General features: G+C 46.8%; 1 protein-coding gene across 5 annotated transcripts in view; it reads left to right on the top strand.

The window, feature by feature from the left end:
• Positions 1-26,770, top strand: part of EPS8 (epidermal growth factor receptor pathway substrate 8) — a 151,570-nt gene that overhangs the window by 4,794 nt on the left and 120,006 nt on the right. Inside the window, exon 1 of one of the 5 annotated variants that reach the window (XM_044454855.1) lies at positions 20,028-20,051. The exons of the other annotated variants lie outside the window; for them this stretch is intronic. The gene's annotated coding sequence lies outside the window, so the exon portion shown is untranslated. Of the gene's footprint in view, positions 1-20,027; positions 20,052-26,770 lie in introns of those variants that run through there. 5 annotated transcript variants of the gene reach the window in all.

Genomic DNA, 26,770 nt, shown 5'->3' with positions numbered 1-26,770 from the left:
TCCCCAAGCGTGATGGTACCTCTCTCTTATGGGTTGACGAAGACCCATTGAAAGCAAGGCTAACTTGGCTAACGCTGAAGAGACCGAGAGCCCTGTCTGATGCATGCTTGCTCCAGTCAGAGGCCGGCAGCGTCCAGAGTATATGCCCATAGGCCTGAATTTTGGGGCTGTGGTCCGGTGAGCACTTCCTGGAGGGCGTTGTGGTCACTGGGACCTGTTTCTGAGTAAACACGCCTAGTGCCAGCCTGGAGACCTCCAGATGCTTTGGGCAGCAGTTCCCAACAGCCCCAGCAAACATGGCCAAGGGTCAGGGAAAATGGGAGGGTTGGTGCAAAATGTCCCGAGGGTTCCAGATTGGGAAAGCCTAATCATAAATACTTTGTGGCTGGTAGAGGCCAATGGATTGGATCAGGCTTCGTTATCCATACAGTAGATCAACTGAAATTCCTGGGACGAATGACGTTTGGCACTGGAGGATTTCCATCAGCAGCTGGCACAGGTCAGATGGTATGATGGCACCGAGCAACAGCGGACTCATAACTTTACTTGTTCCGTCCGTTTTGATGGGTTTGCTGCAAAGTGTAACCCAGTCTGTATCCAGCGCCATGCCTCCTCTCTTCTGTGCAGCATTATGCATTATTTTCCCCCTGCTTCTCTCTCCCAGATAAATTGCATTTCCCCGGTGCCTTCTCCTTGTCACCTTGACTGCATCAGCATGCGAGGTCTAAGTCGCAGGACATATAAGGCATCCACCAGCCGGGATCTCAAGCTATCAGGCATCTCTGTCAGCCTTAGAAAAATGAGCATTACTTTTAAGATGGGCCTCCTTAAACCGGGGAGAGAAAGGAAATGTCGCAAGTTCGAACAATGCCCATTCGTTTTCTGATGCCATGTGGGATGCAGGGAGGTGTCAACATCTGCTATCAAGACTTGCTCCTGGTCTGGTTCAGATACTCTTTCCCCTGTTACCTGCACCCCAAGGAGACAAAGAGTCGCTCATTGTGTCCTTTCTCGGTACCTAGAAGAGCAGGAGCGTCTCGGCTCTCCAGATGCTTGCAGTAATCCGAGTCCTGAATTGCTGCCCGCATCAGCTGCACTTTCAGATAGCATCCCGGATATGAAGCCTCTGTGTGTCTACTCAGAAATAAGCAGGACTGAATCTCTCAACAGGTTTCTCCCTGGGGCCCATCCCTGGCAGGGAAAAGCTGTTCCCTATTTTCAGCTGTTGAATGGAGATGAGAGAGTTACCTTTATTTAGGTAGTAATTATATTTATGCACTGCCTTTTCTCCTTTCAAGGAACTCAAGGCGATTGACATAATCCCCTTCTTCTTCTTCTCCTCCTCCTCCTCCTCCTCCTCCTCAGTCTTACCATCACAACAGCCCTGTGAGGTAGGCTGGGCTGTGAGCCTGTGACTGGCCTGGAATCGCTCAGTGAGCTCCATGGCTGAGTGGGGACTTGAACCCAGGGTGTCTGAGCCTCAGACCTGTGCTCTACACCACAACACCACCCTGGTTCTCTTGCTCCACAGTGCTGAAGGCTGCCTTTGCCCTGTGCAGTAGGAGAAAGCTCTTATCTCCAATCCACTGCTGACTGGAGATAAGAGTTTTTCCCTCCTGAGAAAAGGGAAGGGGCAGGGGGTGGAGAAGAGACTGCTGGACTGGATGAGGAAGCCCTGCACAGCTGTATTCAACTCACGGGCATCTCTGCTTCTCTCAGTGTCTCAGCTTGGCCCACACTCCCAAACATCCCCCAGTTCTGCTTCACATTCTGATTCGGATTCCTTGGAAACCCAGCCAGCCGTCCTTGAGAATGAGCATCTAAGGCAGCCCCAGAAGTGGGGCAGATCCCAGAGATTCTGGGTGCTAAATGAGAGATGCAGCCTCCAGCCTCCTTGCATGACCTCTGGTAGAAAGGATTCATTGCTGGCCGCTCTTAGGACTTTGCAGCATTTTGCGACTCGGTGTGGCAGCAACACTGCCGTGGAGTGCCGCGAATGCCACGGGAGTGGACATGAGCTAGGAGGAGCCACTGTCTTCTGCACTTCCGTGGGTGGCTGGTGCAGGCGCTGACACCCGGCCAGGCATGTGGGGCTCTGCCCCCATCGCTTTCTCCCTGTCTGTCTTGCATGCGGGATCAGTGCAGCAAAGGGCCACAGGGGTGGTGGCTGGTTTGCAGGGAAAGCCTTATGAGGGAGCTGCATCTTTTCAGCCTTGAGAGGAGGAGGCTCAGAGAAGGACGTGTTAAGCAACATACAGGTATGTGAGGGGGCGTCATGCAGAAGTGGGTGGTGACCTGTTTTCCCCTGCAGGGGAGGGCAGGACGCATTCCAATGGAGCAAAGCTCAAGGGACCAAGATTCAAGGTGGATGCCTGTCTAACCTTCCTGACAGTTAGAACCCCGAGGGTAAGGAATGGGCTTCCATGGGAGGTGGTTGAAGCCCCATCGGTGAGGGTGTTCAAGGACAGGCTAGGCATGCACATGCTAGGCTTATGATGAGTGTAGCTGGCTGGAGCCAGGGGTCAGACTAGATGGCCCGGGAGCCCCATTCTGGCTCTCTCTGTTTCTAACTTCCTCCTGCTGAACCTGGCGCTTCCCAGCTCCTGTCTGGCACTGGGGTCCATCGCCAGGCAGCAGACCTTGCAGGCAGGGATGATCCTGCCACATCTGCTGCCCCCTCTCCCATCGCTTCATGCCAACAGTTGCCAGCCTGGTGTCCTCTAGATACTCCAGGCAACCACTGGCATTCTTGACTATTGGCTATTCAGTCCGGGGCTGATGGGAGTGGTAGGCCAAAGCACCTGGAGGGGCAGTGCTTATTTATCCCAGGGGATCTTCTCTCAAACTTCACCAAGAAGGACACCCATCTCTTTGACTGACACAAGCACAGAGTGGGGAAGTGTCCTCTCAGACCTCTGTGACCAGCTGGGGTTCATGGTCACCGCATTTCAAAATAGGGTAAGTGGTACATGCATCCAATCCCATTCTCTGCTTGTGTGTTTGTATATAGTCACATAACAAAGAACAGATTTCCAGGGAAGGAGGAAGGGACTTCCCAGGGGTCAGGAATTCTGGGAATTGTTGTCCGATCTGTGCTGTGGCATCTGACCAAAGGTACTTGGCAGCAGGTGTGTTTGCAGTGTTAGGGAACATTGTGGTTGGCTGGATGTGGTGTGTGCACACAGAAGGATGTGTCGCATGTGGACGGAAAGCTGTGTGCGTGTTTGGAGGTCTTATCAGAGAAGTCTTATCAAACAACCTCTCCACGCAGCAGAATCTGAATGTAATAGGAACTTTTTTATGCGGTTGGGTCCACCACTATCAGCCAAGTGCAGCGCCAAGAGAAATGCAATTGGTGCCACATCCCATGCAAATGTGTTGGTCAGTGGCCATAAATAGCACTTTTGTTCATGGTGTTTGATGTAACAAATGGGAATTTTAAGAGAAGTCTTTCTTCCTTGCGGAAATGGGTTTATGTTGGAGTGGGGGACGAGGGGAGATACGGGGAGAAGGCATAGTGTTGATCACAATTAGTTTGTGTCTTAATGACCCATTTCTGTGAAACATCCCTGACTTAGGACTGTGTTATTTCTGTTAAAATTCAAGGGCTTATCTCATCTAAACAGCTTGCTGGATGCGAATAGAGCATTCTAGTTTCAGCACTTGGAGAGATGGTGGGGTAAAGAGAAGGATTGGGTTTGACTGGACTAAGCTGGTAGAAATAGCCTTTAAACAAAGAATGAATAGAATTGTAACAAGAAAAGAAGGAAAATAGCAGTTTTGATCACGGAGATTTTTCGTTTGTCAGTGCAAGTCTTTTCCATGTGTGCCACCTTTGAACTAATCTTCATGCCTCTGGGCATGAAAAGGTGTGTGCATTTTAGAGACAATCCAAATGGGCTAATAATATTTCCTACACCCCTTCTATTCAGTCACATTAAGGGATGAGGAGCAGAGATTACAGTGCAGTCTGAATTTATTGTGCAGACACAAACGCATCAAAAGATGACAGTATGAAAGAGGGAAATTTAGATGCCTATTTTTGGAAATGCCCCCTGAAACCAGAGAACAGGCATTCTGACCCTGTACCCGCCAGATACTGGTATCTGAGGACATTATGACTACAGGAATCCCACGTGTGTGATGTTTTTTGATTTCATTCTTCGCAGGGGAATTGGGGAAAGCCACTCTGCGTCAAGGTGCAGAGCACTGCAGGTGCAAGCTCATGCAGGGACGGCCCTGGCACAATAGTGCACCTGTTTTGCACCCATTTGGCCCCAGGTTCGAACACTTCTTTCTCAGGGACCAGGTGCCTGACTCAAGGCAAGGCAGCTTCGTATGCTCCCACCTGTTGCGTGTCTCCCCTCTTGCCTGTACATTTTCTTGCCTGAAGGTTTTAACCATGGTTAAGGGTTACTTCTGAACTAGCCTCAAGTAGGGTTAATTCCATCCAGGGTTCCCATCATGACTAGTGTTTGCAAACTCGTTTGAAGCCTGGATTTCGCCTTCTGCTTAAATCCTGGGTAGGGGATCACTGCAAGTTCAGTTCTACAAACCGCAAATAATTTATGGACACACAAACACACATAATACTATACAGTGTTGTTTAATATAAATGCAGTGCGATGGAATGCCATGTATAGCTGGTTCTTTGGGAGTCTTTCTCTCTTGGGACTTTTGCAGGGTGTGAGCCATCAGTGCAGTTGCGTTTAATGTTGGTCAGGGCTGAAGGCTGGTGCAGAAACAAGTATGTCTAAAGTCATCTAGGGAAGGAAGGGAACATTTGGGTCAATTACGAGGAGGAACTGTGGAGGTCTTACGCTCTCCCTGTGCCAAGACTTTCGTGTTTTCATTTTGTTGCTGTTTTAGTGATCAGTTTGGATAAAAGTTGACTATTACTTGTAATGGCATGCGATTGTGGAGACAGAATGTTTGCTGGCCACCTAAAACATGTCTGTGGCATTCAGAAATTCAGATCTGTAAGCTCTGAGTCATGGTGGAACTCTTCATCCCAAACTCAAGAACCAGCATCCCATAAAAACATTTGTTCTCTGACCTCAACGTCCTGAGGAACAGACGCATGTGGAAAATCATGCAATTGTCTTAGTGTTTGCATCCTACTGCAACTCCCCTTGGAGTGACAAGCAGATTGAACTGTGAAATGGAACGTCTTGGCCTGGTGCTTCTGCTCTGCTCTGAGCTTCCCAGTGGCCAGAGGGAAACCACGCTTTCCCAGCCTCAGTCCCCACAGGGATAACTGTCCGCACCTTCAAAGGTTGTTGAAAGGAGGCCAATCAGAACATGCCCGTGAGGTGCTTTAAACCACTCAAAGCTCTGTGCAAGTGCATATTTGTATCTGTCACCATGTTTAATAAACTGAAAACACCAGCTCTTAAGATCTGAGAGACACATGCCCCAATCCAAGAGTTTTCTGCAGTTACACAGGCTTGTGTCTTGGTGTTGACTCACCACCTGCAGAAGTTTCCCACCTGTTCTGCACAGGGTTAAACTTGCTGCACATATTTGCTTATGAGTGTACCTCAAATAATTAAATACTCATTCCTCTTGTACTGAGTTGGGCCCAGTTGTAGGAAGTGAGTAGTATGACATTTATCTAATTAAAGTATATTCTCTACTGGCCTGCGTCCTATTTGGATTTCAAGGTGGTGCAGAACAGAAATTAATCATCAGTCACTGCCCTCTATTTTGGGTGGCTTCTAGCAGAATCCTGTATGCTGAGAGCAGTGTGGGATATGTAGAGCAATGCATGGTCCTACACGATCTTTGTTCTAATCCTCTCCTGCCCAGTAAAGGTCACACATTTCACCCACACTCACTCTTGCTCACTCACGGGGCATCTGCAGCTTGAGCCCAGAACTAGTTGTGACAGGAGCCATGGATGCCACAGAAAAGAACAGCCCTGGTTCTCTGGGTGTGAGCTCACCAAACTGATTGGGTTGGAAACAGCTGCAGTGCTCTGGCTGCAATAGGAGATATCTTTGACCCATCAGTGGACGCTTCCTCCCAGGATGCAGATCCCACTTCTTGTAAGAATTCTCCATGGAACCGCGGCACACGGGCAAAGGGTCAGTCTCGCCTTTCTCTGTGCTGGGGCTCTTCTGGGGCAGACCCTTGCCACCAACGCCTAAATGACTGTAAAAGTGCCTGTTAAGGCCTTGCATGGATTGAAAATCGTGGGTAGAAGGTGCAGGTATTTACCTGCATCTCAACCTGTGTCGCTGGAACCCTGATGGTCAAAGGGGTATAACCTGTCCCTTCAGGTGGAGGGAGGGGGAACATAATGCTGCCTCTTTCAGTGGTGTGAGCAGATGGAAGGTGCAGCCCTGCCCAGGGAGGAGCCACAACTACGAACAATCCCACCTGCCAGGGGCTGTGTTCCCTCCGCTACTCTCTTAACCAACAGACATCCCTTTGGCAAAAGCTCTTTATTTCCATTGTACATCCAGCAAGCAATTAGCCAACGAAGGAAGAGTCTGTGAGCATGCACAGAACAGTTTGTTGAACCCAAACTAGGAATCATTTCCAAGAACCCTCCTTTTGAGTAACACTGGGACCCACCACACTGGGAGGGCCCCTCTGGAGACAGGCAGGCCTCCTGGCTCCACCAGGCCCTCTTGCTGGCGAGCCATTCTCTCCTGACACCGCACCAAGGGGTCAAGGATCGGACCAGGCTCCTCACCCATGTGCCCTTCTGGCCCTTCCCAGCCCTGCCAGTTCCCAGGGTCTGCCTGAACACCTGGAGATGGCAGCCTTGAGAAAAGCTCTCCCTCCTCAGGCATCTCCATGTCTGCCGTCCTCATTTCCCAGGCCTCACTGTCCTCTGCTGAAGAGTTGGTGCCACCCTGGCCCTGGAAAGCATCAGGAATAATGGCCTCATTCATGCCCAACAGAATCTGATAGATTTATCTGATTGTGAGGAAAATGAGACGGGGCCAGTCTGGGCAGAGGGCTGTGCAGCTTCAAGGTTACTCCATGAAGATTCTCAGGCAGAGCGTGAGAACCAGCCTGCCTTGGAAAAGGAGGGAGGCATTTTGGAACTGAGGTGATGGGGATTGACAGGGATTTCCTTGGGTCTCCCAGGAGAGGATGGCAAAATGAGTAGGCCAATTGCGACGTGTCCAGAATCTCACTGTCTAGTCCCCAGCAGAAAGAGCCATCCTGAGGGGGGAGTCCTAAGCTTTTCTGAAAGGGAGAGAAGGAGGGGAAGTTTCAATTTGGATTCAGCTCTTCAGATGGGCAGATGCTTCTTCCGCATCTCAAGCAGATCACCACTTGGATTTCTACTGTATTAAAACTGGATAAACTCTAAGAAAAGGATTGTGTTTCTAAGTTCTCATTTAAGTCTGTCGGAGAGGAAAAGAGCTTTTCCCATAACACTCCCAGTTCATGCTTCGTTCCCCCGTATTTTCTAATGGAAAGGACATTTTTCCTATGAAGAAGCCTTCAGTGACAAGCACCCCTGCCAAAAATGGTTCAGCCCAGGTGTATCGGTTCAGCCCATTTTGCACTCACTGAAATCCTAGGCCCACGTGTGGCTCCTGAGCCCCACACGGGTGGTCAGCTTAGAGATCTGGCTGATGCAGGGAAATGTATGTCAAGGGGGTTCGTGCCCAGCAGGAAAGAGGCTCAAAGGCATTCAGTGTGCGGGCATGAAAACGGCACAGGTCAGTGCACAAAGGACTCGTCTGTCTATCAAAAAATGACTAAGTATCTGCTGCCCTCTTTGTTCAGTTATTGGGCTTTTATATCCTCGGAAGGCTGGGTGTTCTCCAAACAGGATTCTTCATGCACTCCAGAGTACAATTCTCGCTGTCATGAACGGGTTCGAGCAAAAGCAAGGATGAATTTATTGCCCACTTAATGACTGTCTGCCAAATCCACACTGGGGTGGAGCGAGCGGAGGGCTCTTTGGGCCGCAGCGTGTCAAAGCGCTTCACCAGCAGCTGCTCTCCTGGTCGTTCAGTCCGGGCACTCTGTCCGTGCAGAGTGCAGGTTTGCCTGGCGAGGAGCGGATGCGCCTGTCAAATGCGGGAGCCCATGACAGGAGGGGAAGCTTTGATGCTTCTTGCTTTGAAGTGAAGGCTGTCTGCTGCAGTTCCATTCGTGTTTCATGTTTTCCCTTTGATAGCACAGCCGTGAGCCAATTGCTAAATTCTCTCTCCTTTGAATGACATCAGCATTCCAGGGTTGGACTTGGTTGTGTGACCAAAACCTTCAGCAAGTGGAAAGAAGTCGCTTTGTATAGGCTGTTGTGATGTAGAGCCAATTCACATGCTCTGTAGTTGCAGGGCTTGAACCTGTGGGAGCCGGTTTACACACTGAGCAAAATCAAAGCACATCTTTTCAATAAAATGTTTGGCACACAGGGCTATGATGCTTATGCCAATTGTTATTAAACGCTGACTACCCTCTCCCTGAATTAAAAGCATATTTCTCTCCTGATTACTTCTGCCTCTTGCTTCCCAGTTTTCTCCCCTGTGTTGAACTTTAAGTTGTAAGCCGCGTGGAATAAGGAGCTGTTTTGTGCATGTGAAGCGTGTTGATGGCGATACATGAATATCACTACGAGGAAATGCTTTACCTGGATTATACCTTTAAGGATGCAGGTGAGGAGAGCTGAACATTTGAGTTGTGCTCCCATAATGAAACCCAAACTCTCAGCACACAATAAGCTGCACACTGGTAACAATCACATAGTCTCTTCCCTGTGGCATGCTAGTTTTCTGCATCTAGGAAAGTTTGTTGATGAGGAAGCAGCGTATTCCAAAATTCTCACACTATTTCTTTCTGGCATCCTGAGCTTGAATGTTCTCGGGGAATGTTCTTGTATGTTCTTGGTTGAGGAGATGAGCTGATCTCAGTTTCTCTGCTTCTGCCTTCAGCTAAAGGAGGGGAAGATAAATTCTTACCAAGTTTGTAACTCTTTCTTTCTAGTCCCATGCTGGTCAGACTTCTTTGCGGGGCTCCACTCATGTTTGACGGTGGTTCACAAGGCTTGCGCTAGCAGATGGGAATGGATTGGGATCGCGGCAGCAGTATCGCTTTTTCAGGCTTTGCTGGAGAGGGTGAGATTTTGGCATGGCACTGCTCTTTGGAATGCAGCAATATTGTACGCTTAACATTATATCTGTGGGGTTAAACGAACAGAATAAACTGTTGCCGGAATGCAAAAAAATCAAATCTGTATACCTGTAGTTCTGCAAATTAGGTTTTCATAACAGACTAATTATAACTGAGTTCACAGCTTCCACTTGATTGTGAAAGACTTGTGTAAGGCTGTAAGTGAACAGAGCTTATGAAACCAAATAGTAACCCGGTCTCTCTTGTATCCATAAGGTCAGAATTGGTCATGGATAGAATATAGTCAAGGACTGCAGAGAAGATCCCCTCCCCCCCTCCCCAGGACTTAATGACTTCCAGAGATGCAGGCATCTGTTTTAAGGATATTACGTTTTAGAAATAAAATTGTGATTTCCAATCCAGACATCCAGGGGTGCTTTAATTTTGCAAAGGGACTTCCAAGAAGTCCTTGTGTTTTCACATTTACCTCTCCAATACCAAATATATGGGAATATACAGTTTCACAGTTCCACATGCATCACTTTTAACTATCTGTATATCTTTGCCATTTTTCATTTGTAGATGCGGGATCTCTGATTCTGGCCAAGAATGCCGTATTTGCACCAAACCAGCAATGAACTTCTTTTTTTAATGTAAGAGTGCAAATTCAGGCTAACTTAACAAAATTAGTTAGATCCTAAAGCACATCAGTGCTTTTTTTTTTTTTTTGATGGTGGATGGAGGAAGGAGACCATGTCAGTTTGGAGTGAGCCACTTCTACTTTAACTTGCCATTGCCAGGTAACTGCAGCCTTCTGGCCATACCTGAGCAGGAACTAGGTGGAGACACGTGCACAGAATTACTTACAGGTGGATGGAACACTCTGTGTCTCCTCTGCACCCAGCATGGAAGACAGAATGAAACTCCCTCTTCCATGATCGGCTCTGCCCTAGCAAGCCAGCAATTGGTTTTGCGGTACAGTTGCGTGCTTATTTGCAAGGCTGGTTTATCTCTGCAGAACAACACAGCATCTAACAGGATTAGACCCACCCCCGTTCCCCTATGGGCTGTGCAAACAGAGTAGCAATAACCAGTCCACTAATTGAACATAAGTTTGGTTTTTCCAGCTGTATAGAATTAATTTTGCAGAAGAGAGTGCTAGCTTAGGAGTTGTAGACCATCTGTGATGTGGTTGTGAGCTACCCTACTCAAATCTGTGCGTGTGTGGGGTGGGGGGATTAAAATAATTGCAAACACAGACACTACATGTACATCTACACAATATTCTTTGTGTTGACACTTTAGGGTTGCAGGCAGAGCCCTTGAGCATTAAAAAAAACGGAGGGAGCAGGCTTTTCCTGGGATAGAAACATGGATACAGCATTAGGGAATGCCCCTGGTTGAATTTCTGATTGGTATGTCAATGTCAAAAGCACAGGTGCCTTGACAGAAGAATAAATGGCAGCCTGAGAAAAGGAAGGAAGGACGGAAGGAAGGAAGGACGGAAGACAGAAAGGATGCATTGCATAAATAATTGCTTAAAACCCCTGTCTTATTTTTCCTGCTCGTTTTGACAAGATGTACTTGGCTGATGCATTCTGGCAAAGAGCTGGAGGAGAAGAGTATGTCATCACTTAAAATAAAATCCAGGCGCTGGATGCAGGGCTTTCCAGCTGCACAACCCTTTCTTTTTCTCTGCTTATGTCAGAAAGAGAGGCATAACCCAGAGAAACCCAGAAGAATGTAGTCAAAACTCTGTACAATGAGCTGGGAGCTCAGTGGCGCTTTCTCCTGAGCAGACATGCATGGGATCTCACTGTTAATCATAATAAAAGCATTGACTTTTTGACTCTATATCTTGTTTTCAGTTTTGTACTGCTACTGGTTGCAGTCGCGATGATGATAATAATAGCATCTAAGTGTACTTGCTGTCATAATCTTGTGGCATTAAATTCCATCATTTTAATTACATGTTGGGCCACAGTTCTACTTTCATGCCAAGACTTCCTGGATTAATCCTTGGCACTGCCAGTGAAAAGGGCTGGTACTGGGTTGGATTGGCTGAGCCACGAGACCTGGTAAAAGGAAACATTTGCTTCCTTTTATTCTGCAGCCACTCCAGCACAATAGGCAGGTTTCTTCGTCACAATCTCTCTCCTTCACGCTCTGGAACTAAGAGAAAGGGAGGAAAAATCCCCACCAGGGTTGTTTTTCTGCTTCAACATCCTCAGTGGCTATGGGTCTGAGCTGTGGATTGGGAAGTCCTCAGTTCGAATCTCACCTCTCCCATAAACTCTCATGCAGAGCAGGCTGGTGCCCCTAGGCAGTGTCTGGAAGGACATACAGATGTCCTGATTTCCAGCTCTAGGGGTGGAAAACAGTTCCAACCTCCTGGAGCTGGGGATCTGTTCTCAGATCTCCCTCCTACCCAGCTAACTCTGCTGGCCACTTGCAACCTTGGAGAACGGGTTTAGTGGATGTCCAGGGGCGAATGCTTGGGGGACACTGGAACCAGCGCGAACAGATGCATCCTGATGGCATCCCAGCTGCCTCCTCTTCTGCTCTGAACCTGAATGCAGCCATGCAGCTGTTTTGCAGGGCTGGAAGACTGCGGAAGCAGCCTTCATCATGGCCATCATCCTTTCAGTTTGGAGAGTGATGGGCATTCCCATAGAATTGTGTCCTACAGGGCCTTAGGCATCCCCTTCTGTCTCAGCCTCTGTCCCTGCATCTGCAGTACAGATGATGATACTGGCTTACCTGGCTGGGTTGTAGTATAAGGATTGCACCTGGTAAAGCATGCAAAGACCTTTGAACACAGGAACGAATTGCTCTAGTGTTAAATGTGTAACTCTAGTGTTCAGGTGCATGCCTGTGCCCTCCTGCCCCCTGCAATTATAGCAGGTATTTTCAAACCCCAGCATTTTTATTGCATCTCAGAGTGATCGCACAAGCTTCTTTTCCGTGTTATGACAACCTTGTCCACCCAAAGAGGAAGGTCAACCTGTTGGCTAATCCAAATCTGTTCAAGATTAGGGAAGCAGCAGCATATATAATAGGGCCTCTAATCTGTGATTCTGAGTCACATTTTTGACTCTGCATATTTTGTCGCTTATCAGCCCTCCTGAAAGCTGCTCCTCTCATTAAGGACTCCCCACAAGGAAAGCTTTTCGAAAGAGAGAATTTGAATTAATTAATACACTCATCCTGAAGCCGGAAAGAAGCATTTTCCCTCCCCCTTTCTCAATGTTCCTGCCTTTGATGAAAGGTGGGGCTTGTGTAATATTTAACAGAGTTATAATTAGAAATGTGCTGTTCGTCTTGTGTGTCGCATGCTTATTTGAGTGTGTGTGCACTTTCAGCTCAGTATAACCAGTATAAAAGCCTTGTGGGTGTTCTTCATTTTCTTATGCAAAGCCAGGAGGGAAATGCATGTAAAACTGGCATGGGCATCACCACCTCTCCAAAAGTCTTCCTGTCGATGAACCTGTGCGGGGCGCTTGGCGGGGAGAAGAGACATTTGCAGGGGAGAATCTGCAGGCAGAGTATGTCGGGCTTGCTCAACCCCAACCCTGCACCTGCCCGGCTGTTCTCCCCGGCAAACCTCCCTTCCACTTGCCTGTTTCTTCCCCTGAGCAGCTGGGCTTTTTCCAGGCATGCAGCCTGTCAAATGGAGAAACAAACCAAATAAACAAATTGCCATTTGGCGTGCTTGTGGCATCCCTCCTTTCGCATGTATACACACTGTAAGAGGGATGGGCATTTTGCTAGCTATCATAATTAGTAAGGATTTTTCCTGCCAGCATCCATGACGGCCTTTTTCTATTCATTCACCAGTTCTGCTCTGCTGACCATGGTGGGTGTTTGCTTTCCCTTTCCCTTACTTTATGTAGGGACAAACTGGCAAACTTTCCAGACCTTAGGAACGCGTTCCTAAATCAATATTTGCATTGCTGTATTTTTAAAATGCTGTATACCATTTTGGGACTGTTGAGATGCACTGTTAATGCATTAGGGCATCCAGGCAGAATGTAACCATTTAATTGAAATTGAAATTAAATCCCTTAATTTATCCTTAAGCTGCACCAAGGCACCCAAAGCTGCCTCCGTATTAGACGAGAAGCCACGTGCATCCCTGTTTTTCTCTCTCTTCCACCCGCCCCCTTTGTAATAAAATTCATAGAATATTGACCTCTTAGCAAATGTGTCATCCACCGTCATACTACCATATTAGCTTGTGGTTCCATCATGTGGTAGCAAAGGCAGTACTTAGATGGATTAATTAAAGTTACATTTGACTGTTTAATCCTTTGTTTAGCAAGCTGTACATTTAAAGGGCTGCATGTCTAGCTGACGGCTGTCAGAATTGCTGGAGCTGCGAAGGATGAACTGTAGCTCAGTGGTCAAACTCCCATGAAAGGGCTCCAAAACTCCCCCAAGACTTTGTAGAGGTGCTGCGGATTCAAGTTAGCATTGCTAAACAAGGAAATGCTCCCAGTAATCTGACTTGGTACTTAAGCACTTCCTTGTGTTCCCATGTTTGGAATCAACGGGTAAAACCCAATGCAAATCCTGCTTAGAACAGACCCCCTGAAATGAAAGGGACTTGAGCACCCCAAAAGGGGGGGATGATTTGCAAAGGCAGGAAGTTTCTTGAGAAACAAGGTAAGATCTATTCCAAAATCCGGAAAACAGAACGCAAGCTTGCAGATGCCGAAAGGGGACAAAGAAAATGGGAAGAGCCATAGCCTTTATACAGCCAGCAATCGCTAGATAACTCATTGCTCCCTGATTGGTCAGAAGATGCTGTGATTTGCACATGTGCAGTTAGCAGCACTCCATGATAGGTCAGAAAACGCTGCAGCTTGCACATGCGCAGTTGGCAGCGCTCCATATAAGGCACGAAGGGGCAACGACCTCTTTGCTGCAGAGGGTTCTTGGCTCACAGCACCACCAATGTAAGACCCATTCATTTCAATGGGCCTACATTAAGTGGGATTTGTGTGGGATTTTTGCCCAAGAAGTATGGCAAAGGAATGGGAGGATATAATTTCTGCAGCAGTGTAGAAAGGTTCAGTGCTCATCTTGGGCTCCTGGATTTTAAGCTGCGCTTTTCTTAAAGGGCGGTCAGCAGTGCTGGACTTGAGTCTCCAGAGAACCGGGTTCTAGTCTCCACTCTGCTGTGAAGCTCACTGCGTGACCTCGGACCGGTTGGTCTGTCCTAGTTCTCAAGGCTGTGGCTGTGAAAATAAAACGGAGAGGAGGAGAACTTTGTAAGCTGCTTTGGGTTCCTTGCAAGAGGAAGGAAAGCGGGATATAATGTCATGCTAATAATAACAGCAGCGATGGTGGTGGTGGTGATGCTTGCAGTTATGGATTCAGTGAGATTTAAACATATTAGGTGGTCACAAGAAACAGCTCAGCTTGCAATTTATCAACTTAATCCTTAGTATCTGTTTTCAATGCTTCCATGCCACTTAATGAAATAAAATCTCTAACCAGTTAGCATGCAAGTGCATAGATAATTCAGTAAAAATCAAATGATACATAATGAAGCATCACAGCAAAGACAATCATAAAGCTGGGCCGTGTCAGACTCCATTACCCGTGATGGAAAACCTGTTTAGACTAATATATTTTCAAGGGGCATTTGGAATTTGCCATGGTTTCCGCCCCTCCAGCCACATGTGGGTGGGTGTTTCAGAGGCATTGAGAGACGGGCCACTAACCTGCTATTCCCTGATAACTTTCTGTTAACCACAGAATGTGCAATGCGGCCTCTGAAGATCTCGGGTTGATTTGCTGCATATTTTCCCCTTCCAGCTACAAAAGGGGACCATATTTGGCACGGAGCGTCATCACTTTGCAAATGCCTGGTAAAGGGAGGCGTATCATGTGTAATTACTGTTTTGCAGAGCATGATAGCGTCTGCTTTATCTCGCCCCTGAATCCCTTCTCCATTTCTTGAAGACGAACCGGCTTTGTGCTCCCTCCTTTCCCAGAGGTGGCTTGCCTGCACGCACCCGTTGCTGAGGGGCTTGGGCAGGGGGAGGTCTGGCACCGTCCTGCTGGAGGGAGCCTGTGGGCAGCTGGGTGGCCACCAGGTGTATGGAGTGCGTGGGTGTAGGTGTAGGTGGACCTTGGGTCTGATCCAGCAGGGCTTTTTATGTGTTGGTTCTTAAGACCAAGCTAAGCTGTTCAAGAGGGAGGAATTTATTTTTATTTATTTATTTAGGGCATTTATAGGCCGTCCATCGGGACTGCAGGTGGTGCAGTGGTTTAAACTGCTGTGCTGCTGTGCTGGTTGAAAGGTCGCTGGTTCGAATTTGCACAATGGGGTGAGTTCCCCTGCTCCGTCCCAGCTCCTGCCAGCCTTGCAGTTCGAAAGCCTGCAAATGCAAGTAGATAAAAAGGTACCACTTTGGTGGGCAAGTAACCGCGTTCCGTGCACTTCGGTGTTTAGTCATGCCGGCCACATGACACGGAGACTGCCCGTGGACAAACGCTGGCTCCCTCGGCTAGGAAACGGAGATGAACACCGCCCCCTAGAGTCAGGCATGACTGGACTTCACGTCAAGGGGAAACCTTTACCTTTACCCTTTTTAGGCCATCCATCACTGTCATCTCTGGATGGCTTACAATATAAGTACTAAACAAAATAAATCGGCTACCACGACTGAATATAACAATAACATAGTTAAAATAAGTTAAATAAATAAATATACAGTTAAAATCAATTTACATTCAAATAATGGTCAAATAAAAAGGTCTTGACCTGGCGCTGAAAAGCATATAATGATGGCACTAGGAGGACCTCTCTAGGGAGCGCATTCCATAGTCAGGGTGCCACTGCAGAGAAGGCCCTCCTCCGCGTGCTCTGTCTCCTGACCTCTTTCAAAGGAATGCACTGGCTTGCTAAAACATCAGAGTCCGGTAAACACTTTAAAAGACAAATAATGTTGTAGCACAAGCTTTGTGGTGGGGCGTGTGTGATTTCAGCCTTCCTATTAACATGTGCCTTGGAGCCCCTCCATTATATCCAGGATTTCAGGTGACATAATTTGATAGTGCGCACCCAGATCTGTATTCGCCCTGCTGTTTTATGCTTTGCAAGGTTTTGTTTGTTGAGCATGAGCCACTGAAGAATACTTGGAGGGCCAGCTTTAGTACAGTGGGGTTTTGTGGCTGCGTTGTTTGCTTCGCAAACTGCTAGTGGTTGTGATGGAGATGGGAATTCCATGTTGACCTTATTCTTCTCATGTCTTTACAAGTCCTTGGCCTAGTCATAGTTGCAGAAAAAACAGGCATTCTGGATATACTGTTTGGTCATGAGTTGTTCTCTTCTGACTCCTACAAGTTTGAAAGAGAATTCTAGGCTTCCGAGGGACAGTGTGACACACACTACTTGATTCTTTTGGCCTCTCCAGGCTGGTCTAGTGGAATAATTTGTACCTGGCAAGCAGCAGCATCCTATGTTGTGGCTTCCATTTTGAGCACCAGCCTTGGGCCCAATTTAGGGATCACCTTGTAGATTTATTGTTAGCCCTCCTATTTGGGGATGGATTGGAATTTTATTTTCCACTGGAGCTGGTCCACCCAGAGACGGGTTGCTGCAGAGGGCATCAGGGAAGCAGAAGCAAAGCCCCTAGTCTGAACACTCACGGAGCTGCAGGACCATGGACTCCAGATAAACATGTGGAACCCCAGGCACGGCTGGGAGGCCATAGAGAGCACCCTGAGTGTTTCATCCCCTCCCACCACTTGTGTCTGTCGTGGGAGTGGTGTTGGTTTTGAGGCCTTCTCTAACAGGCTGGGGGGGTCAGTTAAACTGGATGAAGAAAAACGTTAAGCACTTGCACATTGTTATTTGGGGTCCAAGTGACTGCTGTGTATTAAATGAGAGTTTTCACCATAAGAGCTTTGCTGTACATTTATAATGAATTTAGCAGTTAAGATAAGGAGGTGATAAGTATTTAGTGTTGCCTGGGAGTTTTAGGAGTGTTGAGTTCTGAGGTGAAGGAAAAAGTATGTATCCTAGAGCTCTATGACCTCACAATCCTTAATACGTTGAAGGCCTCTGTCAGTTGGGTGGTATCAAAATTTTATAAGGAAATAAGTAATGGTGGAGTTTGTTTCACACTCCGAATCGTATTTATCATTGCATCTCTGCACTGGAAACAGCAATTCATCATTTAGGGTACAGTCCCACCAATGACGTCCTCAGTGCTCATAAGCCTCCATACTGGAACTTCACCTCCGGACCTGGACCCGGACCTGTCTCTGCTATACAGCCAGGTGGCCATTTTCAGCTATCTAGCAGGGACGCTCCAGAAGGGAAGCGAAGGATGTTGGAGTGCCCCCAGGCTGCCTCGTATCCTGGCAGCTCCTTCTCCTCTCTGCCCAGCTGGACTTCACCACTTTCTTGAGTTTGATTTTCTGACCTCGGAGAAGCAGGCAATGTGGTTCTCTCCAGGCTGGCAATTCAGCAAGGATATTGGAACGTGGTTCTCCAGCTCCAAAGCCAGAGCTCTGTTTCTGACCTTGGATCTGGGATAACAAAATTTCCTGCAGACTCCTAGATGCTTCCTATGCAACCATAGGGTTTCTCTCTCAGTCTTCCTTTTATATCATATTTAGAGCCCTTGTAAATACACATCCTTGTTTTCATTTTGCTTTCTGTTTGTGGCTGTTCTTTTAAATTATGACTTTTTTGCCAGCTCGTTGGAAAAGTCACTTATAAATAATACAAACAAGCAAATGCTGGCCAACTGTTATGGGCAGAAAGCAGAAATGCAAGTGTTCCTGTCACTGAATTGTTATTTACGGTATTTATATCCTGCTATTTTGAAGCAAAGTAACTCCAGTGGTGGCGGTTACTCCAATATATTTAAAAATCAATTGAACAGTCTAATACAGATACATTAATATCACAGAGCAATAAAACAGGTGAAAACATTATAAGAAATAAACCTTGCAATAAGTGAGCAACACCGATAACAGAAGGCAGGCTTAACTCAGTGTTTTGAAAGGCATTGTTGAAAAAGTTCAGCTTTGTGGATCTTAGTCATGGAGAAGTTTGAAGGTATTTGAACTCTGGTATTTTGAACTTACTGACACGTAGTTTTGGGGCAGGGGGGTGGTCTGATTTCCTGGTTCTGAACTACCTGAACCTTCTCAGAAACTTTCAAAGGTAGTTCCCCGTAACCATCTCACAGTAACTGAGTCTTTCTGTCCTTTTTAATGCCAGCTCATGCTGCAGTAGGACTTTGCCGACTAGACGAAGAGAAGCATTAGAAATGTGCAACACACACACGAGATGTCCTTCCCTCCCTCCAATGTCACATGTCCCTGTTGAGCCAATCATGACATTTTTCCAGAGTACCCCATTCTCTGACGACCTGGTTCTCTTTCTCCTCCCAACGGGCCCTCAGTTGGCAACTGAACCTGCTTAGTCCATATTAGACCATGTGGGATTCTCCCATGTTAAGGATTTCCCCCCCTGAAAGGGCTTATTTTATACTTCTGCAAATCCGTGGGTTATTCCAAGATATTCCTCCTCTTGTGTGGGGATGGTGCTATTTTGTCAACTTAAGGTTTGTCTTTCAAAGAATACGTTTTCATTATGTAGGGTTCCTTTTAAAAACAAGGAGCTGTGTATATTCTGTGAAAAACACTTGTACCCAGATTTGAGAATGCTGAAAATCTTGGCTTCAGCATATGAAAAAAAATAAAAATAAAAGTCAAGGACCTAGGGAGCACGATCTCTTCTGAATGCACATTGCTGAGTGCCAAAATAAGCACATGCATTGTGATTTTTTTGCACAGTGACACCAAGTATTTTGAAAGGTCACATTCTGAAGCTATTCTAGGTTGACTTGCAGTGGCCTGTAAAGCTGGACTACTGGTCTAAAGCAAGCAATCCCAGGCTCATCAAGTCCAGTTTTGGGGTTTTTGCAAGAACCCTGAGGCCTTCCCACTGGAAGCAGATATAAAATAGGGGCTGAAGGATGGGAATAGGTCCATCATTAAGGAACGGGGTACCTTTGATCTTCCTGTCATCCTTGTTTTCTGCATCCTAGCAACCTAAGTTGTCACGTGCCATCAAGTCGTCTCTAACTTACGGCAGCCCTTTGAATGGATGCCTTCCAAAATGTCCTGTGTCTTGGCAGCCCTGCTCAGCTCTTGTCAACTCCAGGCTGTGGCTTCTTTACAGAATTGAGCCGTCTCGTTGTTGGTCCTCCTCTTCTGCTGCTGGTTTCGAATTTCTCTAGCATTTTTGTTTTCTCTTGCCTCCTCATATTGCGACCAAATATGGCAGCTTCAGTTTCATCAAGGCAAATTCTGACTGGATTTGATATATGATCCACTTGTTCATCTTTCTGTCAGTACAGGGTATTTGCAGAGCCCTCCTCCAGCACCATCTTTTGAATGCATCCATTTTCTTCCGCGAGAGATGCAGGTGGCGCAGTGGTTTAAACCGCTGTGCTGCTGGGCTGGTTGATCGAAAGGTCACCGGTTCGTATCTGCACAACGGGGTGAGTTCCCGTTGCTCCGTCCCAGCTCCTGCCAACCTTGCAGTTCGAAAGCATGCAAATGCAAGTAGATAAAAAGGTACCACTTCAGTAGGAAGCTAACAGCATTCCATGCGCTTTGGTGTTTAGTCATGCCGGCCACATGACCACGGAGACTGTCTGCGGACAAACGCTGGCTCCCTTGGCTAGGAAACGGAGAGAAGCACCGCCCCCTAGAGTCAGGCATGACTGGACTTTAATGTCATGGGGAAACCTTTACTTTTACCTTTATTTTCTTCCAAGCAGCTTTTTTCACTCACCAACTTTCACACCCACACACAGTGATCAGGAGTACAACAATGTAGATGATCTTGGCCTTGGTTTCCAGTGAAATATCTTTACACTTCATGATCTTTTCCAAGTCTTTCATTGATGCCCTTCCAAGGGGGACAGTTACAGGTCAGTATTAACCCAGATTAAAAGTGCAAGCTATGAACTGATATAACACCCCACACAAAAGCTCAGCTCAGCTGTGAACTTGCTGGTGTGGTTTTCTCACAGTTTTCTCTCTTCGCTTTAACTGCTGGAGCATGATATGTGCAGAGCATTGGTCTACCATATAGGATTGTTGTAAAGATGACTGTGGATGTGTTCTTCTGTGATTAAACTCATTCTTACCCCCTAAATGAAAACGGAAGATGGGGAAAGAGCTTACAGTTTCCTCCTGTGAGGTCTTCTGTCTGTGCTTTCATATGAGGAAATGTTCTCCAGCTGATACCAGTTATATATTCTCTCTCTCTTTCTGCCCTTTAACATGCATTCTAGGTCCAACTTTATTGTTCCTACACAGGGCCCATAATTAGTGCCGACTTCCTCAATGCATCAGTGCTGCTGTGCCTGGGATACTTTGCATAATGTCTGCGGGGCTGTTAGACTTGGTAGAACAGCTGAGCTATTCACTGTGAGTTTATCTTTCTGATTCTGTCTGATAAATATTTGGCATTTGCCTGTTTCTCTTCAGGCCTGGGGGGTGGAAATCGCTGTTATCGGCCCAACAGCTTTCTTTCTCTTGAAGTTTTGACGGAAGGAGGGAAGAAAGGAAGATGAAAAAGGCTGATGAGATTGGTAGGAAGGGGGTCACATACTTTATTCATTATTCAGCCCAAAAACTAAATCTGGCCTATGGGGCTCTCCTCAGAGCCTGTCCCCGACAGCTAGTGGGGAGAAGCATCCCAAGAGGGCGGAGGGGGAAGACACAGGGCAGGCAAAGAAAGCCTTCTTGACAGAGACTCTGGCTGGAGAAGTTTCCTCCCACCGTTGGCTTGACCGAAAACTCAGCTTTGGGCAAGCTCATGCACACGCCAACTTGGCTGGAGCCTGAGCGATGCCAGGGTGCGTGGCCCTGCCCCAATGTCTTCAGCCCAACAGAAGACTCCATGGAGGCACCTCCAACATGGATTAGGTCCAACACCCATGTGTTATTCCAAGCGTATTGCAATGGGCAATGCCCAGGGGCCTTCCTAGCAGTATCTATTGGAGCACCTCTCCCAGCCACTCTGTTCAGATACTAACCTCACCTTCCGGAGCCTTCCTCTGAGTGTCAGCTCCAAGGGGGGCTCAGAGGGTGGCAACAAGGGGGAGGGATTTCTCTGCGGGGGCCACCCTCTGTGGAAAGACCTCCCCTCTGCAGCCTGCCTGGCACCAACCTTGTCATCTTTTTGGTGCCAGGTGAAGATGGCCCTTCATGCTGCGGTTTTTTAAAGATATCCTTGGTTATCCAGGAGCTTGAGGCAATCACCTTCCCTAGGCATTTTTCTTTAACATTTTTCCTTTTTTTTTCATTGCACATTTCAGCTTTTTAAAATTGTTTAATGTTTTTCTTTGGCTAAGATGTTATGGCACGTTACTGCCTATTATTGTGTTGTTTTTATGTAGTGTTGTGAGCCATGCAGATAACTTCGGCTTTGGGGCTGCGTAGGAATGAAAGCAACAGCATAATGATGCCAAAGGCTACTTGTGTTGATGGCTCTGTGTTACCCCCAGTCTCCGAGGGAGTATTCCTGTGTGCGCCGGTTGCTGGGGAAGACAGGTGGGAGGGAGTCTTCACTTCTGCCCAGCTTGTGGCTTCGCCATCGTGCGAACAGAGCGCTGGACTAGTTGCACGCTTGGCCTCATCCAGCATGGCTTTTCTCAGGCTCTTCAAGGCAGCCAGGGTAACTCATGGGTGGGCCAGGTTCACAGCCCAGACTTCCCCATGCCTCTCTCTCTCTCTCCTGGCAATCACATGGGAAGTTTTACTCTCAGGGCAACACAAGTTCGATCCTAATTTCTCCACCTTAGAAGTGGACTTCAAGTAGCCTTCCAGTATATTTCCAGGAGCATAACACAAGGTGCGGAAGCTTATTTCTTCATTTAAATCCTTTGTCATTTTTCCTAAGCTTATTTCTTCATTTAAATTCTTTGTCATTTTTCCTAAGCTCAAATTGGTTTGCTAATAGCGCATGTTTCAGAGCGCTTGCTGCTCCTGCTTGGAGAACAGCCCCTCAAGTGAATTTGAGGAGAACTCTGGTGACCTCAGTTCCCGTGAGCTTTGAGCATCTCCAGCTTTGGATATTATGGATGCACTTGCTTCCAGCCAGTTAATCAGTTTTAAAAAAAGAAATCGTTAACTCCTTGGCAGTGCTAGTGAAGATATTTGTTTACTGACTTGCTGTTCACATGCCAGGCTGTGCAAATATAACATAGTTTAACTATGGAATGCACATCTATGAGATGTAATGAGAGCCAGTGTGGTGTAGTGGTTAAGAGCGTGGGACTGGGACTCAGGCGACTGCGGTTCTAGTCCCCATTCAGCCAGAGTCAACTGGGTGACTTTGGGCCAGTCACAAGCTCTCAGCCCAACCTACAGAGTTGTTGTTGTGGAGATAAGATTGAGAGCAGCAGGAGGAGAATGATGTAAGCCACCGTGAGTTCTTGTAAGAAAAAGGTGGGATATAAATCTAATAATTAAATTGTGACATTAATCTCATCTGGAAAAGAGTTTCTCTCTCTCTGCAAAATAATCAAATTTGGGCATGATCAGGATTTTACCAACAACCCTCAGAACAGTCTTCTGGGCCTAGTGCCGTTGAAATATATGGGACTGCAGTTTCTCATTGGCTGTGCTGGCTGGGAATTATGGGAATTGCAGTTCAATGCGTCTCAAGGGCACCAGGTTGGGAGAAGGCTGCTGTAAAAACTTAACCATATATGCTGATGGCTAAAACTTGGATGGTGATTGTGTTAACCAGACAGTTCTCAAAGCACGTCTTTTCCAGTGAATGGGGAAGTAGGGTTATGCGCTTTTGCAATGTCTTTTTTAAGCAGTGCCTTCCAGCTGGAATGCAAACGGATGCTTCCTGAACTCCCACCATGGATTATTCTGGAGAAACAAAAAGCGGACTGTTCTTCTTTGCTGCTGCTCAGTTTTCCTTTTCAGCAGTTCCACTCTTGAGTTACTAAAGGGCAACCCCTTGCTTTTCCTCCTGGCTAGTAGGAAAAGACGACCGAGAACAAGCGCTTTCAGAGGGAGAGATGGTGCATATGCGGTTAGCAAAGGAGCAATGCTTTCACCTTCAGGGAAAGAACTGGATGGGGTCCCAGTTCTAGGGAATCAATAGCTGGAAGACATACAGCAAGGTTATACGGCATGCAGGTTCACTGACAGGTTAGTGACACCACTCCCACTTTGGGAGCAGTCGGCCTCTTGCTGAGCATCAGTGCGGCACTTGCTTCTTAGGGACTTGCGTGGCGCTGCAGAGATGGCTTGGGGCATCCGTGGAGGAGGATGTGGCCCTGGCCAGAACGGGCTGGCACTCTTGCACGCTTGCCAGCATCCGTGCCGCTTACAGTATCACACCTTGCCTCGGATTGGGCCAAGCACACTCTGTGTCGTTCCTGCCTTTCACTTCTCTGCTCCCCAATAGCCAAAGCTCGACAGGTGGTTCTCAAAAATCACAGCCCCCAAATTAAACCAGAGATGGAGTTAGAGGGTGGCCTACCAGGGCTGAAGCTTTAAATCATTCATTCTTTTTGACTAGCTGAGGCTTCCAAACTGTTTCCAGGGGTCATCCCTTATAAACCTCATTTCTTCATCATCATCACCATCTGTAGCCAAAGCTTTCTGGGAGGTTTACAACAATAATCATAAAATGATGCACTCAAGTCACCCATCCAGATTCTGACTTGACCTGACCTTCCATGGCTTCCAAGTTTAGGCAGGATCAAGCACTTCAGACTATACACTAGTGTACAGATAATTGAGACTAGATGTGATCGAGACTAGATTGTTCAGCATAGGGCTGCCAGTGGAAAACTAGCTTAATGGTACCATCCTACAGGAGGGATAGCCATACGCTCCCAAACTCAGAGGCTTACGGGCATCCGGTGCAGAGTCATTGCATTGAATCTTTGCCTCCTTGTTCTTCTGCCCTATGTTTCTGTTTTGTTCCCTGTCTAGCAAAGCTGTTTCAGAGAACAGGGGAGGGAGGCTAGAGACCCTGCCCTCTCCAGCTTGTTCCTCTTCTTCCCTTTTTGCCAGGCTCTGAGGTTGCATTCCTGACCTTGAAGGAGCTGCCATGTTCTTCCCATGCTGATGTGGATGGGAAGGGGAGTCAGTGCTGTGATTCCCAGCTCTGAGGTCAGAACTGGGAATCCCAACTCGGAGGCTGTCTGGGGATGACAGGGTTTCTCCCTAAAAGGATGGAAAGGAATTCTGGCAGCTACTGCCACCAGCGTTTCTCCAGGGGCCGATGAACTCAGGCTTATACCTGATCTTTTGAGGTTGCAGCCCAAGATTAATGCGACACCACTATCCACACTAGCCGACTTCCCAGCCCACAAAATTTCTGTGGCTTTGGTTGGGGTTTTCAGCTTTCAGTTTTGTACCTCATCTGTTCCACTGCCACCATTATCCAGAACTTATGCAAATAAAATTTCCAGAGAATAATGCTTTTACTAAGTGCTTAAATGGTAATGAAGAAAAAGAATGCAACAAGGCGCAATCCAGGGTTTTTTTTAAAAATCGCACTAAAGAAAGTTGAGATGAAGTCGTTCAGAAAATTTTACTGTTCAGCATGAAATCATTTTTGTCACTTTTTAATTGCATTGTTATCTTGTTCATTATTCTTCTGTTGATTCCAAGTCTTGGTGGATTGACTTCCTTCATGTCTTAAATAACACTGTCTGTGCGAGGTACTGTACCTTGGGGTAATTTGATTGCTGCATCTAATCATGGAGTACATTCAGACAGGCCTTTGTTATGTGTCACTTTCCCAAGAGAAGGAAACTAGCTATTGTTCCTGGTTTTTATCAGTGTCGAGATTTATCACGTATTTTAACTACCCTGTCCCCTCCTATCTCTTTTCTGCATGAGTGAGTTTGCTCATAATGCGAAATCATAATTTAACATTACATGCATGAGTAGGAATGTGCCCATGTGAAGCATCCGTCTCCATCCCTCCTCCCATACAGTTACATTCAGTGCTGCTTTAGCAGGTTCTTGGTTTGTTGTTGGGTAAGAATGGAGAACTGTGGCTTAAAAGAAACTCTAATCAATTGCCAAACAAGCCAGCTTCAGACATGGGTTAGATTGGTCATTTGTTGAGTGAACTAGAGTTTACTTTAAACCTGAACTTAAGTCTTGCATGTGATGACAGACTGGAAGCATCCACACAGACCTGGTTCTCTGCACGGCTGCACTGGGACATAGTTTAGCATTGGATAAGAACGCCTGTTTTTTTTACTGACATCATCTTTTTTTGAGTGTATTTTAATGTTCAGCAACTGAATCTGTGAACAATTTTGCTTTGCTTAGGAATGGAGCAGGTGCCCTTCCTTTCCAAAGAGTCCAGCCCATCTTATCTTAATAGGGTTTGAAACTGGATACATGTTCTAATTAAGCAGAAGTAAGGAAGCACATTACCTTAGTGGTTAGAATGTTGGACTGGGTGGGACTCAAAAAATTTGGCTTCTCATCTGTATTCTAACAAGACTTTGAGCCAGTCACAGCATCTCGGCCTAATCTACCTCACAGGGTTGTTGTGAGGCTCAAATAGAAAGGACAAGAACTGTCTTGCAAGAAGAAAAAGGTTGCAATGTAACTGTAGCAGTAATAATAATAGTGCTCCAATGGCAGTTAAGAATATAACATTTACAACTGTGCGCTGCATAAGCATATGCTGTCTGTCGAGCTGTCATGTGAATGTGTACATGGCACTAATCTTGCATCTTTGCAGTTGTAGTATCCCTTAGTCCTACAATCTATCTAAAAGTTCTTGATACATCGAACTTAATGCAGGCTCACAACATTTCAGAAGGATGCGAATTTCAAGCAAAATAACCCACTCAGATTTGTCCCCGCTCCCATGTCACTGCCTGATGTTTTGCGCACTGTTTTTGATGTGTGTCCTCCCCATCCAGAGCTATAAACAGCAAAATCCTATTCGTGGGCACAGTCTCCTCCGCTCACTGGTGAAATCTGTTCTTTTGCCTGCTTCCGTTATTCAGTGCCTATACATACAAAAACCCCTTCACAGCTGCCCTTGCCAACCAGTTTTGGCTACGGAAGTGCGGAGTCCTTTTTGCTTCTGCCTCTGCTCCTCTTGGAAAGCAGATTAGCTTTGATTCCACGTAGGAAGCTACTAATAATATCCATTAAGAATTGAATGTTTTTCTGGGAAGCTGAGATTTTAAAGGCCACAAGAATGTAAACTTCCATGTTGTTTATTCATTCATTCATTCTGTACACTGAGTTCTCTTCTTGAGTGTTGAGTCTTTCATAACCTTTTCAAAGCAATGCACTTTGACACTTGTCCCACAAATAATGAAGAAAAATCACTCAGTGGGCACATACTAATACATTACAAAGTGCAGGCTGCTCAGGGTACTACTTAGCTCTGTTTATTTCTCCTAAATATGGAGGGAATGCAGGGCGGAAATGGCAGAGCCCAAAAATGTATAAAAAGCAAGAGCAGAAGAGCTTGTACAGCCACCAGATGCTCAGTGGGCTGCCACATATCCCATCAGCCTTAGCAGTGGCTCCGTGAGATGGACCTGCACTGTTCTTGTTTTGCTCTCTCAGGCAAGAGAGAGTGCACGCAGGCACAGCCCAGGATGATGGGTGTCTGGGGATCAAACTG

Source organism: Varanus komodoensis, unplaced genomic scaffold (assembly GCF_004798865.1).
Source record: "Varanus komodoensis strain SLA01 unplaced genomic scaffold, ASM479886v1 scaffold8, whole genome shotgun sequence".
Lineage (NCBI taxonomy): Eukaryota > Metazoa > Chordata > Lepidosauria > Squamata > Varanidae > Varanus > Varanus komodoensis.
Note: the sequence above shows the minus strand (reverse complement) of the source record. Positions and strands in the feature narration are given on the sequence as shown.